This window comes from Eleginops maclovinus, chromosome 14 (genome assembly GCF_036324505.1).
Source record: "Eleginops maclovinus isolate JMC-PN-2008 ecotype Puerto Natales chromosome 14, JC_Emac_rtc_rv5, whole genome shotgun sequence".
Classification (NCBI taxonomy): Eukaryota; Metazoa; Chordata; class Actinopteri; order Perciformes; family Eleginopidae; genus Eleginops; species Eleginops maclovinus.
In genome coordinates, this window is record NC_086362.1 from 3,094,912 (window position 1) to 3,112,616 (window position 17,705).

Sequence of the window (17,705 nt, forward strand, 5' to 3'; positions counted from 1 at the left end):
TTTTTGGAGGATAGAACTATGAGGTTATTAAAGTGACGATACCCCTCTCGCTACACCCAGAGAATTAATCTGAGAATAAAAGAGAAGAGGGTTTAAATAACGCCTGCGTACGTATTTCAGTGAGTCAGAGAGTCGGGAAACGATGAAGTGATTATCTGCCGAAAAAGACACTTAGCAGTGAAGGAAACAAATGTGACAATGGCTTCCTCTGTTTCTCTCTGAGCTGGTGAGACACACACACACACACACACACACACACACACACACACACACACACACACACACACACACACACACACACGAAAGTAGCATCAAATCAGGCTGAATTTCAAAGTAATTACATTTGGTTCTCCGTAGTTTCCCCTCATTACAACTCTTACAGACGCTCATGACGTTCATGAACTTTCAACCAACTATTACTTTCTTATCACAATATGCATTAGAACACACATGGTTCCTTACAGCTTTGTGAGCCTCATTTGATGTAAAAGCGTCTTGGCGCTAGTATAAGTTTAACTCCTGGGTGATACTCGTCTCTCCGTAGAGCCCACACGATGTTTTCTACTTTTATTTTTTGCATGTCATCAACCATAAAAAGCCCTGACCCACGTCGCTTGTCCTCCTTTTAATTTTAACGACATAAAATGGGATTCATAAAAAAATGTAATTGGCTCTTAAGGATAGTTTCCCTCCTGAGGAAATTTCAATCTGAAAGGTGTATCATCTTGGGAACAGGAACTTTATTAAACTCCAGCAATTATTATTTATACAAAGTATTATTTATCAAAAAATGTTCCCTGACAACGGCCAGCAAGAAGGTTTATCCTCTGGGGAGCAAGAACTGCATTGCAGGTACATTTTATTTTAGAAATCAGCCTCTTTTGTAACAAGCTGTTCAGGTTAGGACGTCCCTTTAATTGGCACCGGGTTAGTGTACCATATGCCATGTATTACACACTTCAGTAATTAGGAACACAATGGGTGTAGCAGCTTGAGCTGAAGTTGGAATGAAAATGATCAGGTAGCCAACAAAACAGCAGGGTGCCGATGGGGGCTGTGGTGTTAAAGTAATTGGAGTAGAAAGGTGTAGACCCATGGCCGACTTCCAAAGAGCTGTTGAAACACTTGCTCTCTGTGTTTTGGCTTTGAATTAGACGTGGTGAAGTTCAGTGAACCCGATGGAGACCATTTGTGATTGGACAGCCTGAATCATGGCTTTGTCTGGCGCCTATTTGACGCTTTTTTGTCTTAGGTTTTACTCTAAATCATCCCAGTCATTTCAGGAGTCTAAACAAAGGCGTATGTGTTATACTGTACAGAGCTTCAGGATTAACTCAACTATTTCCAGCTGCAGAGCCCAACGTTGGCGCAGTGGAGAAAATACAAATCCAGGATAAGTCAAAATTGGTTTGTTGACTCTCCAGATCGGCCCAGATATTACATTTCCTCCCAAAATAAAGATTGGAATATGATTTTTTCCACACAATAATCAATGTTTTTTCACCTCCCCTGTTGAAGCAGCAGTAGAAGCAGCAGTAGAGGAGAAAAGTTAGGGGTATTTTCTCATGGAAACTTTTTATTTCAGCCCCTAAAGGAAAACTTAATCTCTCAGTTTATTGGAAGACAAAATTGGATAAACTAAAGCTGTCAGTCGATTCAAAATAGTAGACTTAAAATTCTATATTTTCATTCAGAGTGAGTGGAGCAAACATATGATATGTGGAGAAACTCAAGATGAGTAAAAGTTTCTGTTATTTCTACTTAAGTAAGTACACCTGAGGTCGATTTCTGTCTCCATCCGAAATAAAAACACGCCACAGACTGAATGTGTGGACTCAGTTTCTCGAGGGGTATTTTTTTCCCGAGGACTCAGACTTTTATAAGCTACAATGCTTCGCCGCACCATGATGAAATTAATCTCATTTGTGTGTAAACACTTTTTTGTGTTGGAACTGTAAGCTCCTTATCCGGAGCCAGTGGAGCGGGCCCAGAGTGATTCCTGCTGTCTGCCACATCAGTCGTTTCCTAAACTCAGGATGTGTGTTGCTGCAGTGTTAATCAAAGTGTGTGTGTGTGTGTGTGTGTGTGTGTGTGTGTGTGTGTGTGTGTGTGTGTGTGTGTGTGTGTGTGTGTGTGTGTGTGTGTGTGTGTGTGTGTGTGTGTGTGTGTGTGTGTGTGTGTAGAGACAACATTTACAGGATGGTTGTTGTCTTGTTCGACTGCAGAGTCGCCGTTATGTACTGAGACTACAAGGCCATTGAGCTTCTTTTACACCGGGGACATTAAGGTCAATGAAGTAATTATCTTTTAATGCACAAAAATGTAGAAAGACATCTGAAGAACATGCCAGAAGTTACATTAAAATATATGCATGATATACTTTACAAGACATCTGACAACATGACTTGGGCTACTGATACAAACAATACATTTTAACGGGGGGTAACATTTAAAAGAGGTACACAAATTATCATAAAATAGTTTTTAAGAAATGTGAAAGGCTATAATACAAAACCACAACCCAGATCTATCTTTGTTTTGTATTAGTATCTTATTTTTCCAGCAGTGGCTCAGTCAGTAGGGGCTTGGACTGGGAATCGTAGGGTCGCCGTTTCAAGTCCCCGAACAGACTTGACAATATGGAAAGTGGACTGCTACTTGGAGAGGTCCCAGTTCACCTCCTAGGCCCTGCTGTGGTGCCCTTGAGCAAGGCACCGGACACCTCCCCTCCCCATTGCTCCCTGGCCGCTGCACAATAGCTGCCCACTGCTCCTAGTACTAGGATGAGTTAAATGCAGAGGACCAATTTCACTGTGTGTGCTCTGCTGTGTGCATGTATGTAAAATAATGAGGGTTTCATCCTCCGATTCTATCTATCTATTTTGCGAATAAAACCCAATGCAGGGTTAGCGAGCTAGCTGCTAACACATGTACTAGCTGCTTACATGCGTCGCTAGCTGCTTACATGCGTCGCTATCTGCTAACACGCGTCGCTAGCTGCTTACATTCGTCACTAGCTGCTAACACACGTCGCTAGCTGCTAACACACGTCGCTAGCTGCTAACAGGCGTCGCTCACAAAGCTCCTTCTCTCTCTGTTTACTCCCCTTGGCATTTTGTCTGCCGTTGCACATGTTGTTCAATAAAAAAGTGAATGGAGAGGGGAAACAAAGCCCTCTGAGCTAATGAGCTTCTAAAGGTCAGGTACATACTTGGGAATTCTGATTTGGGATATTATTTTCTTTAGAGGCCTTTACAACAACAGCAAGATGTCTTTTAATTTGTAACATAATAAAAAAAGCCTTTTTGTTTTTGAAGCCATTGTCTCTCCGCACCCTGTCTTTAAATGAAAGTAAATCACACCAACTATTGTGCAGCTATGGAGCTTTGAAGAAAAGGCAATTAATAGAAATGCTGTGTAGTGGAAAATTGAAACGATACGTGTTTGGTGTTGATGTGTTATATTTCTACTGAATCCAATTTGGCCTTACCAGGGGCGGCTGGCCCATAGGGGGCGATAGTGCACCGCCCTCCTTAAGCCAAACGAAAAAAAAAAAAAAAAAAAAAAAAGAGAGAAAAGAGTTTATTTTGCCGGTCTAAGTCTTAATAGTATAGTCCAAACAGCAGCCTGAATATCGCTGCGACAATCAGCAGCCTGGATGTCACTGTCCAACCAGTAGCCCCGCCCCCTTGGGGCGATATCAGTCAGATTGAAAATCGCCCCAGGCGCTCTCATAGACTTACATGTTGAGACTCGTTTTTTCAAAAATCGAACGATACAATGCATTTCTATGGGCTCCGGGGGGGCTTGCCCTAACGTGATTTCGTCATACGCAGTTACGCACTGATGCGTGCTCGGACGTACAGCGCGCGCGTCTGGCGGAGACCGCCGAATGATTCGGCGGCGCCGAATCATCATGGCTGGCAACTGCAATTCCATCGTTTCCCTGAGGGAATTACCGTTCAGTCGTCGAAGCAATGCGGATAAATTGGCTGTTAAAGAATTGGGACCACCCAGACCAAATTTAAACATCAAGCAGGTGTCAACAAAAGCGGGGAAAACATACAGCCGCGGATTTTCCCGGAGCTGGTACGAGCGGAAAACATGGCTAGCAGGTTGTGAAGTGGCTAACGCTCTGTTTTGCTACCCCTGTGTGCTAATCCACCCGGATGCCAACACTGACACCGCCTGGACAAAGACGGGTGTCACTGATATGCACCACCTCTCAGAAAAGGTGAAGAAACACGAAACATCGAAGATGCATATGGACAGCTGCCTAAAACTGTCGGCATTTGGGAGAGTGAACATTGCCACACAGCTGGATGAGAGCTACAGGATAGCCGTGCGCCGTCACAACGATGAGGTGAGCAAGAACCGGCACATCCTAGGCCGCCTTATCGACTGTGTGAAATTCTGTGGCGTGTTTGAGTTAGCTCTGAGAGGCAAGGATGAGAGTGAGGGGTCCAGCAACGCGGGGATTTTTCGTGGACTGGTTGATTTAGTGGCGTCGCTGGACGAGGTGTTTGAGGAGCACTTAAGAACGGCCACAGTCTTTAAGGGCACATCAAAGACGGTGCAGAATGAGCTGCTGGATTGCATGGCATCTGTCATCAGAGAGCGTATCGTGGAGGAGGTGAGAGCAGCAAGATTCGTGGCAATCCAAGCAGATGAGACCACAGACGTCTCTACACAGACTCAGTTGGTGCTGGTGCTGAGATATGTAGATGGAAAACACGCTGTGCAAGAACGGTTCTTTGAATTTGTCCCCATCTTGTCAGCAACGGCCAGCTCCATTGCCGATGCAATTTTGGAGAGACTGAATAGCGTTTTCACTGATGATGATAAGTGTAAACTCATTGCGCAAGCCTACGACGGTGCCAGTGTGATGAGAGGAGAGAGAGCTGGTGTGCAGCAAAAGGTACGAGAAGAGTACAAAAATGCCCATTATTTGCATTGCTACGCACACCAGCTGAATTTGATCATGCAGCAGGCCACTTCACACATCTCAGCAGTGAGAGTTTTTTTCTCTGACCTTGGTGGGATTTCCAGTTTTTTTACCCGGTCACCCAAACGCACAGCCCTTCTCGACCAGATTGTTGCACGAAGGCTGCCTAGAGCATCATCCACAAGATGGAACTTCAACAGCAGGATCGTGAGCACTGTCTATGAGAACCTGGGCGACCTCATAGAGTGTTTTGAGACCATCAGGTCAGACAGCACCTTTGACAGCACCACCGTGAGGGAGGCGTCTGGCTTCCTGAGGATGCTGCAGGATGAAGATTTTGTTTTTTTCCTGCAGCAGTTTCATCAAATCATGCCAAATGGAATATGTTCTGGAAAATTTTGATTAATTACAGTTTTGATTATAGTATAATTTGATTTGATTATTGCTATGGCATCCATGATGGCTATAAATTGTAGACTGTGCTAAAAGTGATTTCAAGGGCAAACTATTAGATGACAAACTATCTGTTAATGTGTGTTTTATTGTGGAACCAAATGTATTGTATATTTTATGTCTGGGGTTGCATCTAGTGGTTGAAAACCAAATTAAACAATGAGATGTGACACTGTAAAGCTGGCTATCTGACTTTTATTTATTATTATTTTACCCATTGAATGGGTCATCTTAGCCATCATCACAACTTTTGCCCCCCCTGAGAAATTTGTCAGGAGCCGCCACTGGGCCTTACACAAATGGGGGAAGTGTGTGTGACGGTAATGGAAAACAAATGAAACACACACCGTCCTGTAAACTCTGAGACGAGTGGGCAATTTGTTGTTGACTCTGTCACATTTCAGTGCTGCCGATCACTGCACTGTTTCCGGAGGGTTTGTGCTGAGTCGGCACGCTGCATGTCAGTGCTTCTCATTCACACCGATGGATTCAATCACACCTGGCAGCTGATGCTCAGACACGGCGTGCTCACACTGATCCGCTGAAGGATAAACCGTCCTGCTCAGAGGCATCGGCTTTAGTTAGTGTCAGTGAGGAGGCAAAGAATGAGCTCATCTTTTTTGTGTGAATTTCTGCTTGACTTGAATTTGGAATAAATTATGTTTTCATGTAACAAGTAGTCCTTCAAAGGCACCTAAAGAAAATCAAAAGCAGCTCAACAACACTGAGTTAAGAGTTCCCTCAGTGACACTTTGATTCAATCAAGGGTGAGCAGAGCTGGTACACTTGCAGTTTAACAATGCACCAGGCTTTGCACCATCTGGAATGCTTACAGTCGTACAGATAGACACTAATTATGACTTTAATATACCCTATTGTACCCATAGAGTTCATGACAGTCATTTAAACAAACAAAGGAGGCATTTTTGAGACGTTCAGGCGCATTATAATGCAGAGTTTGGTGCAAATGTGACGGGAGGTTTCCACAGATCTACATGCTAAATAGTTGTGTGCACAAATATTTACTGACCCCATCTTTCAGTAATGTCTTCCCTCAAAGGCACCTAAAGAAAATCAAAAGCAGCTCAACAACACTGAGTTAAGAGTTCCCTCAGTGACACTTTGATTCCATCTATAGGTTTTGATATCTTGCCTCTTGTTTCTCCTTGACGTCAGGTGTTTAAATCCGATACTCCTGGAGATTAAAGCTCTTCCTTCTGATAACACAGGTGTATACGTTTCCCAAAAATCTTCCCTGGAGCATCTTTCAATTAGCTGCATTCAAATAAAGACCCAAGTGTCTCTGAGAGGAGGGGGAGATGAGATCAGAAGTGAAGGGGGTTCAGGTGCAGAGAGGCCTCACTCTGATCTCTAATTCTCTCTCTGGAACAAACACAGACGCTCCAATTGAAAAGCAGAGAGCATGCCAAGCTCCAGCGGTGGCACCAAAAGCCCGGCAAACTTTGTGATCAATTTACCGCCGGAGCCGGAGCCCCTGACAGATTTTAACACGGGACCATCGCTCAGCATCACAGTAGAGCCGGCTGCACGTATAAACTGTGGCAGCAGGCACAGAAACAAGTGTGTAAACAAGCCGAGACACAAACGTATAGGGAGAAATGCCTGAGAGTAATCACGGGAGAAAGCATGGGAGACCCTGGGATGACTCGCTGTTGCAGGAATGTTGATATTATGCCATGAAGGCAACAGTTAAGTCAGCTTTTCACTACAAACATTCAATTAAGGCCAAAAAATGTGTTTAATTGGCAAACAAATGAACTGAAAATGGGAACGCATTGGTTTCTATTTACTTAAAATAGTCCTGCTTTATTTTTATAGTCTTAAAAAAAGGTTCCGTAGCTCGAAAAGTCTGGAAGAAATAGAGAAATATCAGCTTTTCTTTAATGTCTTTGTCTCTTCAGAACCGTTGGGAAATCCTGATCGAAAAAAAAGAAGCAAATTGATCTCAAAGTTAATCCATATTCATTCCATTATCGGAGCGTGATGGTCTCAAGTGAGACGTTTTATGATTATCTGTGGCGGCAGAAGGTCTGTGATTCAGCGGAAAGCAGATTTTCTTGCTCAAATGAGGGTTTAATGAACTGCTGTGGATGCTAACCAGAGGCAGGTGCAGAGGCTAATTTAGGCAGAAACTCAGTGACAGATGCAGGCGTGCTCTTCCTGCGACATAGTTTAAAATAATGTTCATATACAAACACACACTGTTGCACGCTCTCAGTCCACAGACACACGCTGGATACTGATTCAAAAGAACATGACTGACGAAAAAGTACTTTCTGTTTCAACGAGCTCACGTTCCACACATGCGTAACATCGCTACCAATTGTCCGATCACTTTGAGCTAAACACGAGCTTGTTGTTTGTAGCTGAAAAGCTCTGATGAACCTACTGTACACTATCTACCAAGCACCAACTAGCAGGAGGACAAAGTAATGCTAGCTAGCTAAAAAAAAGGTCATTTAGAGGTTATTTGAAGAGTTGGAGGAGACCAAAACGGAGCTAAAACGACAATGAATACTGGGCTAGCATTGATGCTAACTTAGCTTCGCGTTGTTGCATATGTAAATAAGTAATCAGTTAAATATTTTTAATGTAAATAAGTAATTATTTACAGACAAGTAAGCCATACGTACTTTGTAAGTTAATGTGTCCATGAGATATTTACCTATGTGTGTAAGTTTACAAAACATATATAAAAAATGTGATTTGGATCCAAGGCAATTATTGCATCATTATTTTCCAGGGTTTTATTCCCCTAACCAGATCCAATACAGATCCTAAATCCCATTATTCAAGTGTGTTGTCACTTTTTAGCAACCGTTAAGGTGATTTCTTTATAGGGAGAAATGTTCCTGCTGATACCAAGGCGTGTCCGATAGCTTATCATAGCAAAAGTGGCGTGTAGTGTAATGGAGAGAGCTCCCCCGCTGCCGGTACTCCCCACAGGCGTACAGCCACCAAACAAGCCTGAATGAAAACAGATTGCAGAGGCATGCACACGTAAACACACACACACTCACACACACAGGGTTATAAAGCAGTTGTATATCACCCTGAGCAGTTTAGGCCTACAGGTGAGTAAATGCAGCTCTAAAGTCACTGGAGTGATGCCTGACCCGCTCAGCTCTATTTTAACGCCTGTAGACTCTGTGTGTGTGTGTGTGTGTGTGTGTGTGTGTGTGTGTGTGTGTGTGTGTGTGTGTGTGTGTGTGTGTGTGTGTGTGTGTGTGTGTGTGTGTGTGTGTGTGTGTGTGTGTGTGTGTGTGTGTGTGTGTGTGTGTGTGTGTGCTAGTGACACAGTAATGGAAAGGTATACAAATGCTTCAAACTGAGTCCCCCTACTCCTGCCTGAGGGAATTAAGGTGCATTACCTGTCATTTGAGCTCTGATGAGTGCATTTACTTTGTTAATCCCTTTAAAAATAGTAATAGTATATCCTCCTAGCTCGTGTGAGGGTACAGTTAAAGCTGTTTTAGGCTCAAAGATCGGGAAAGAGTTGACAATCAGGAGACAGTAAAGGTCCCCTGTGTGCTCAGATTACATATGAGTACAATTTATTTGACTAAGAGCACATCTTACTGTTAGTATTCGTGGGCTTTTCCAGTTAATTCTTAAGGCAGTTGTAGATTTGCAAACTGTTTAGACAACTATTAGGAGCATCGTCATACACAACTTCAATAGTTAAGTAAGTGTAGGATGTATTTTATGAACGCTTAAATGTAGGGAATATAAATAAAGAACATTTATTTTTGAGATTAGACAACTTGTTCGAGTAGAACATTAAAACAACACAATTTCATGCTGCATCCTCTTCCTGTCTGGGACTGTCTCCACTCCCCTCCGTTTAAAACTGAGGTGGTTTTCAAAAGCATGGCAGCAGCAGAGATGGGTGAGCAGAGCTGGTACACTTGCAGTTTAACAATGCACCAGGCTTTGCACCATCTGGAATGCTTACAGTCGTACAGATAGACACTAATTATGACTTTAATATACCCTATTGTACCCATAGAGTTCATGACAGTCATTTAAACAAACAAAGGAGGCATTTTTGAGACGTTCAGGCGCATTATAATGCAGAGTTTGGTGCAAATGTGACGGGAGGTTTCCACAGATCTACATGCTAAATAGTTGTGTGCACACTTTGGACACATGCGGACGCCTCGGTGCCTCGCTTAGTAAGCAGTTCTTAGTGTTAGAGGAATTCATCAAAGTTAATGAAGTGTCTGAGAAGCCAGAATCCTGCAGGATGCATCCCCGCAAATCAATAGCAATGAAAGGAAACTCCTGTTCATCTATTTCCTCAGATAATTTCTCCTTTTCAGCAAACTTCTCCCTCAAAACATCAACCTACTCAGAAATATTTCCTTCAGTTGGCACTTTTGTGTGATTGAACGTACATTTCCCCCCGTTTTGGATGCAATTTGGGTTCAGCCGCTTGCTTTGGATACCCTTTGACAAGTTAAACTGGCAACCTTTAAGAGGAATGAATAGCTTTATGTGACATTTATACATTTTAAATCATGTTATCCTTTAATACAGCTCACTACTTGGACAAAATTGATTAGTTTAAGAGTGAAGTAGCAACCATATTGTCAGAAAAGATGTCACCGGTGATGAATACTGCACAAAGGCACTCCTTGTCGTTTCAGGCTCCTTTGTCTTAGTCTTTGTCTTCTCTGTTCAAGTGATGTCGTCCAGTTCCTTTGGGGTTCAATGCCTGCATTCTTTACCTTAAATCTTTGACTATATTAAACATTTTACTCGAGGGATGACCGGAGGCCACAGCTCTTTACATGCAAACTAGCTCGGTTGGTTTACGGAAGCTGAAGATGGTCATTTTGATGAATTTAGTACAGTTTCTGGTGCTGTGTTATCTTAAAACAATCACAAACGCAGGACTTTTTGAAGTGAAGCAGAAACACACACACACTGCCGCATCATCCCCATCCCCATCAGACTGATGGCAGGGATATAAATCTTCTTCAGCTACTCCGAGCATCTGGAAGCCTGAAAAAAGGTTAATGTGATTTAGCGCGGCCATATTCATTACTGAGTGGCATTAGAAGAGATTCATAACGATTGGCTCTAATGTATCAGCAGTTACTTCATTATAATGGGGTTGATAAGAATGGGAAGACAGGAAAATGAGATAAGAGGAAGGGAGAGAGGTTAGTCTGATGAAATTAAAGGTCATACGACGTACATTCCCATAACTTACATTAATAAACGGTTCCTATGGTGTCTCTGTGTCTGAGCTACTGGTACAGTTCCCAGTAAAGTGGTTACTGGTCGATGTCTAGCTTGTATCACACTTGGTATTCGGGTTTGCAGCCATGTGTCAGTGCTAGAAGATGTCAGTGTGACAGATTGAGAGACTGAGGAGCGCTGATGTTTGAACAACTACTGACAGGGCCTCTGTGTCTGGGGGAGGGGGTGACAGTGACAGTGCACCTGCAGATAGAGTGGCTCGAGGTCCTTGGGGTGGGACAGGTACCGGTGCTATCCAAGAACGGTACTTGTTGAGGGATGTGCTTCTTTCTTTCTGAGCCCTATAGACGTACATTGTTGTCCTATTTGTTGCGTTTAGGCTTTATTCAACCTTCTTTCCGTCACAATTTCCAAATTTCGACTTTTAAAAGTGTCCCACTATTTTCTCATTATTCCATCTCCTTCTTCACGTGGCCCTAATCATCTTCTTTTAAAAATTCACACTTTTTGTCTCCCAAATCTCGACTTCAAACTGATCATATTTTCCCCCAAATTCTGAATTTTTAGAAGTGAAATATTGAATATAAAAGGTTTTTTACCGAACATGAATTTACATTTTTTATTTAATTTATTATAGTATCATGTACCTCCTGCAGTACTCCAACGCACCCCTAGGGGTTTACGCACCCCCATTTGAGAACCACTGATCTAGAGGATGGTTATTTTAAGTTATGTTGAAATTACAGCAGACTCAAATCCGATCCACCGTAGTTTGTGTCTCTTTCTAGTCCTTGTTGCAGTTTGAATGATCCTCCATCCATCACGTCTCTTGATAAAAACTTTGAACCCACTTTGAATTATACAAGTTTCCTCAGAGAAGTAACGTTCCTCATCGTCTGTCCAAATGAGCTTTTAAAGACGTAGGAGCTAAAAGCGTTGTTAGCTGTCTGGTGTTGGCAAAGCAAAGCCGATGTTAGGGTTTTTCTTCATGAAATATTCAGAAAACAATAAAACACGGTCAAATTAAAGCGATCCGGAGCACACACAGGGGTGCATTTAGAGGAAAGACAGAAAGGGTTTTCTGAGGGTTGCATGGGGACAGGCAGATATTACAGAGAGAAGAGAGAGATTCAATTAAGGTGAATTAATTGGGTTGGGAAAGAGATGGAAATCTCTGCTGATGGATGAGACGGAGGGATGGAGCTGATGGAAAAAGATGCGCTGGGAGCGGCTGCGGTCGTCTCAGATATAAATAGAGGTGAAGCTGAGTGGTTGGAGGCCAAGCTGCAGTTTCAACACAGGCACGGGGGGTAACGTTGCACCACTAGACATATTTCAGAACTGCAACGCGTTTGAAGTGCACAGCTTTTAAATCCCCCATGTTGGAAATTGGGGAATTGTGTCCATGTTGGAGGAATGTAAAATATCAAAGCTTCATATTTACTTTGACTTCAACCTGACAGTAAAAGACACTCTTTTTCTCAGCAAAGTTGGGTCATGTTGTTGTCATTTTGTCCTCTAGTTTTAGCTTACAGCGTTCTTAACTTACGAGTTAGGTGCAACTTTACAAGAAAGAGAACTACCGTAAGATTCCCACATGTGTGTTTAGGTACGAGTACTCCCTTTTTAATAATAACTACTCTAAGAAGGGTTCAGTTTTCTTTGCAGAATACATCCTTCATGCTCTCCCTCTGTAACCGTCACCTTCTCATCGCTTACTCTTGTTTTTTTTTACTGACCCAAAGTCAGATTTTGTGGGCATGTTCAACCTTATGTCAAAAAACACGCAGGACACACAGCTCTCCTTAAGGCCAAGTACATGCATATTTCTGTCTCACACACTCCTCTACACACACACACACTCCCATTAGGTGTTGAGTCAGGACACCATGTCCATTCCAAATGTCACGGTCTGCCTAAAACCGATCCTCCGCTCACCACGCTTCTCTATGTTTAGTCTGCTAATAATCATGTGTGCGTTGACCTGTCATCGCCTTCCACAGCAAAGAATAAATGTGTGGGCTGCGTGTGTGTGTGTGTGTGTGTGTGTGTGTGTGTGTGTGTGTGTGTGCCCTTATCAATCTTACACCCCTAATGATGGTGTTGCCTCCGCCGGACACATGCACTGATCGGTATTCAGTCTGGCTTCTGGCTGTCGTCAGTGAGCGCGCAAATTGGTGCATTCATATTTATACGTTACGCACATGTGTCACTACTGAAGGTCACAAGTGAGTTAGACATGTTAATAGGTGTGTGTGCTCTATGTTAATGTGTGCTTGTATCCTTCGCCGTAAAGGGTAATGTTTTTTAAGTTTGGTTTTATCCATCTGCAGAGGCCAACATGTCCGATAGTTTGTTGTATGCAACAGCACAGTTTTGCAGCTGGCATCAATGAACCTTTAGAAAAATACATATCTGTCTCTAGATCCACATTTCCCCTGTATTTGTTTCTCTTCCTAAATGTGTTCAATTAATTAGCATGTCTCTTGTTCGCTCCCCTTCTCCTGATCCTGCAGGACACTTGTCTCTCAGCTTACTTATAATAGAGTCCATTAACATTATTGCTGGTTTCAGACACAGATGTTGTCTTATTGTCTGGCAGCTTGATTGGATTTTTCCTCAAACAGAAACGCTGCCTTTTTCTCATTCTGATATTTTCTCAACTTCACCTTTGTCTCTCCTCATTTCTCTCCCCCTCTCTCTCCCTCTTGTAAACACATGCTTTTTATCCCTTTATCCTTTCAAGGCCAAGCTCAGTCTCCCACCTCCTTGTAAAAAAAAAATAATAATCCTCCGTAGACACGGTGTGCACTCACTCACCCTCCCTTTAACACACACACACACACACACACACACACACACACACACACACACACACACACACACACACACACACACACACACACACACACACACACACACACACACACACACACACGCACATTCAAAATCCATCAGCACTCACACACATATCTCCATCACCTCTGCTTTCACACTCATGTCCTCCTCTCATTCTCATAACTGAATTAACCTGGAAGTGAGGCCAGAGCAGGCCCATTACATCCCATAATTACATTCATTTAGGCTCCATCTAAATCCTGTGCTTCTCCCCTTGTGTCTCCCCCTCTTGACCCTTTATCCTTTGTGCTTTTTCTTCAGCACTTGTTGTCCCGTTCTTCCCGCTAATCAAACTCCCAGCGCCTGGACGTAATAATAGCAACATGTGACTTTTATAAGATCTTGTGCAGAGCAGCTGATGACGACTCCACCCAATGAGCTGCTTTCACGGTGTATAAAGCACACCGATGACACGCTGCAGTGTTGTGCCTCATTCAGCTGGTTCCTGAGCTCGTCCCGACACAAAGAGGGTGACATTAGGTGACGCTGCAGCAGCCACCGCAGGGGGAAGCATGGATTAAGTGTGGCGAAAGCTCAGCCGGTCCAGTGAATCGAAGGATTCTGCAGGAGATGGTTCAGTGAACCCGACTCTATCACTTACTGCAGAGCTCTGTGGTCTGCTGGGATGAGGTGTAACAGGATGTTTGCAGCATCAGTGCACAGCTGGAAGACCCAGATGAATTGAGCAGCGAGGCCAAGTTAGCATGGGTCTGAAGTCTGGCTAAAAAGTGATCCATCTCTGTTTGGAACCAAAGGGTATTTTTTTATTTAAGTTATTTTTTGGGGGCTTTTTGCCTTTAATCGGATAGGACAGTGGAGAGTGACAGGAAAGTGGGAGAGAGAGTCGGGGTGGGATCCGGAAAGGACCACGGGTCGGGAATCGAACCCGGGTCGCCGGCGTACGGTTCAGGTGCCCCAGCCAGTTGCGCCAACAGCTGATATGTTTTTTCCTTAAAATAATAGATCTTATTATAAACTATTTATATTAATAAAGTTCAAGTTAAAATAAAGTTATTTTATCCAAAAAAATCAGGTCAGAAAATGTAGACTTGGATTTCCTTTTTAATCAAGGTTGGATCAATCTCCCTTCACCTCTACTGAAATGTGATATCCGTCATGTGTAATCACGTTGTCATATTGCTTATTAAGAATACAGAACAAGTTGGATTTTGCTCTGAGACGCCATTGTGACGCCGTAGCCACAGGTTGGGATTCAGGCCCATTGTGTCACAGTGGCAAATGGCACTTGTACACCAGCAACTTAAAAACACACCTCCGCATTTCCTGCGAGAGTATGTTGACGACGGAGAATCAGAAAATATCTTTAGTCAAGCTGCCGGGTTAAAAGGTTGTCAACATTGTCACCTGTCCTCTTTAAAAATGTACAAACACCGTTTTTTCCCGGGGCTATTATTCCGCACAGTGCAGCCTCAGAAGAGCTTCCTCTTGTGCAGATATCCCACACAAATGGCTCCCCTCTTGTCCTCTCTCTGCTTCCTGTTTCCACTCCACACCTCTCTCCCACATTCCTCCTCTCCCTGGGCTGTAATAATAGCCCCGGTACCTTCAACAGAGCAATTACCTCCATTACCCCGAGAGGAGCAATCAGCGCTACTCACAAATATAGCGGCGAGTAAATAATAGTATAGTTAGGGAGAGAGCAGCTATACATATATATAGACGGAGAGCTGGAGGCCAGAGGGAAGGTTGAAATTACACATGGTTGGTTATTTAAGGGCAAGAAAAAGCTTGAAATCATTTAGAAAATACTGTTATTTTATTTCATTCATTCCTTATCCATGGAATAAGTATCATTTTTTACTGAAAGCACGATAATAACTGCGTTTAAAGTCTTCAAATTTAACTTTCCCCCCCTACTTTGCAAATGATGTCATAAATATTAAAGTTTTGAGGAATATTCAAGATTTAAAACCAAATAAAAAGGAGAATTAAGTTGAATAAAAACGGTATATTGCCATAAAAATGCCATAAATATTCAATCATTTCAGATGTTTTGCAGGTGTTTTCTCACACACAGTTTAACAGGAAACACAACTCTTTAAATCATCTGCTCTATTCTACTTGACACATGGAGACTGAGGCATGGATTAAATATTTACACCTTCTCCCAGACGCTGTGGACACATATTTACCCAGAACATCCTTATTTTTCCTAGAGAGGAAAGGGCTCCAGGCCATTTTCCGGGCTGTGTGAAGATCGAAAGATAGTGTGTGTTTTGTGAACAGGTGAAGCGTTGCAGTTTGCACCGGCTCTGTCTCTGAGGTGCTACGCGTCTCTCCCTTCCTACTGAAATTCCTAATCACTGCAAGCCAAAAGGGAGACGACGACACATCAGGCACATCAAACACAGGGACGCACATGAGCACTGATTGATGGATAGAGCACACCAGTGAACCAAGAAAAAGCTCAGTTTATTGATTTAAAGAGCAGGGAAAATATCCATCTCAGTATTAGTGAAGCCCCTAAAATCCACCTCCCAGGATGACGATGCAGGCATGCAAAAACCGCCCATAGTTTTGGCTCTGGGAATGTTGCCATGACAACAGCAGCCTCCCCTGTGTGTACTCCAGACTATTGTCAGTCAGAGTAGCACTTTATAAAGGAAAATACAAATCCATCTTTTCCATCCTCTTTGTTCTATATTCATAGAAGAGTGAGATGTTGAACCAAGGTTTTCCTTTTTTATCGGCGGCATCACATTCTTTTGGTCCCGCCTCACCACTCTCCACTTTATTTGGACTTGAAGGTTTGGAGAGGTATTATTTGTAGTATGACTCTGTTATTTTCTGGAGGCTTAAGCAAGTTGACTGCATGGCTACGCTGCCCGTGACATGCTCTGAATGTAGATGGAAGCGTGGTATTTGGGAAAAATGACAGGGAAAGGAAGCAACAGGTGAGTCAGGGTTAAGTCGAGTAAAATGTATTTGACGAAAAACGAAGTATCAGGTTTATTTGATCCTTTATTTTAACTTGTGTGATGCCTGTTGACATGCTTCTGTGACAAGAACATATTCCGGATTTGAGGTAAATGAAGTCTGTCTAATCTCTAATCATCTGAGGCTAATAATAATAATTCATTGTATTATTTTTGTGCTTTTCCAAGTGCTCAAAGTGCTTTATATTACATATATCAGACATGCAATACATCGAATACTGTGGACAATACCCACAGGAGCAAATTAGGGTGAAGTGTCTTACCCAAGTGCAGTTGTGGTCAAGGTGGGATTGAACCCGTGCTTCCCTGGTCCCGTGATATGATGAACAGCCCACTAAACCGCGCCGTAATCGTATAGGATCTTGCAATGTAGTGAAATACTTTGAGCTGATGACGGCGCCAGATAAAGTGAGTAGTTCAACAAAGTTATTGCAATTCCTCCTGAGGGAGAACATGGGTTTCTGTACCAGATTGCATGCAGTTCATCGAATGTTTTAATCAAAATTCATCAAGCAAATAAGTCAGGATTTCACCAAAGTTGTTCCAATTCATCCCCTGGAAACCATGCATGTCAGCACATCATTTCATGGCAATTGATCCAATACTCGTTGAGGTAATTCAGTCAATCTAATACAACATTAAGCTGCCTTCACAAAAGTAGTTTTTCTTGAACACTTTCTATATGCTTTTTGAACTGAGTGGTTGTTCGCCAGTTAGCTTTCTTATGCTCTAAATATCTGCCCACTGGATTTCTGTCAAGGATTTCCACCCACATGTATTTGCTTTAAGAGCAGCTTTGATTCAATGGAGTAAGTTTAGCCAGAATAGATTTAGCCAACAAGAAATGAATGAGGTAAATTGAAAGGAAATAAATTGTGTGTAGAAAGAGGAGATAGCAACTGGTGATGAAGAAATGATGCGTAAAAGAATGTGAAACTGAAAAGAGTCTCGAGGAGAAGAAGTGGGGTAGATGTCAAACTTGAAGGAGCCTTTCTTCTTCTTCCCCCTTGATTTACCAAACTAGATAAGTGCTACTCATGCTTTGTCAGCACACCAAGTTGAGAAGGAGTAAAAGTGAGCCAGGATTTAGAGTTTGCAGAGTCAAAAGGACAGCCTGGATCACAGCAACTCTATATCACACCGGCCCAAGTCAGCATGATCTAAGCCCTCCATTAATGTCGAGACAAGTTCAGTTAAGTCGTTCTGAAACCTCAGACAGGGCA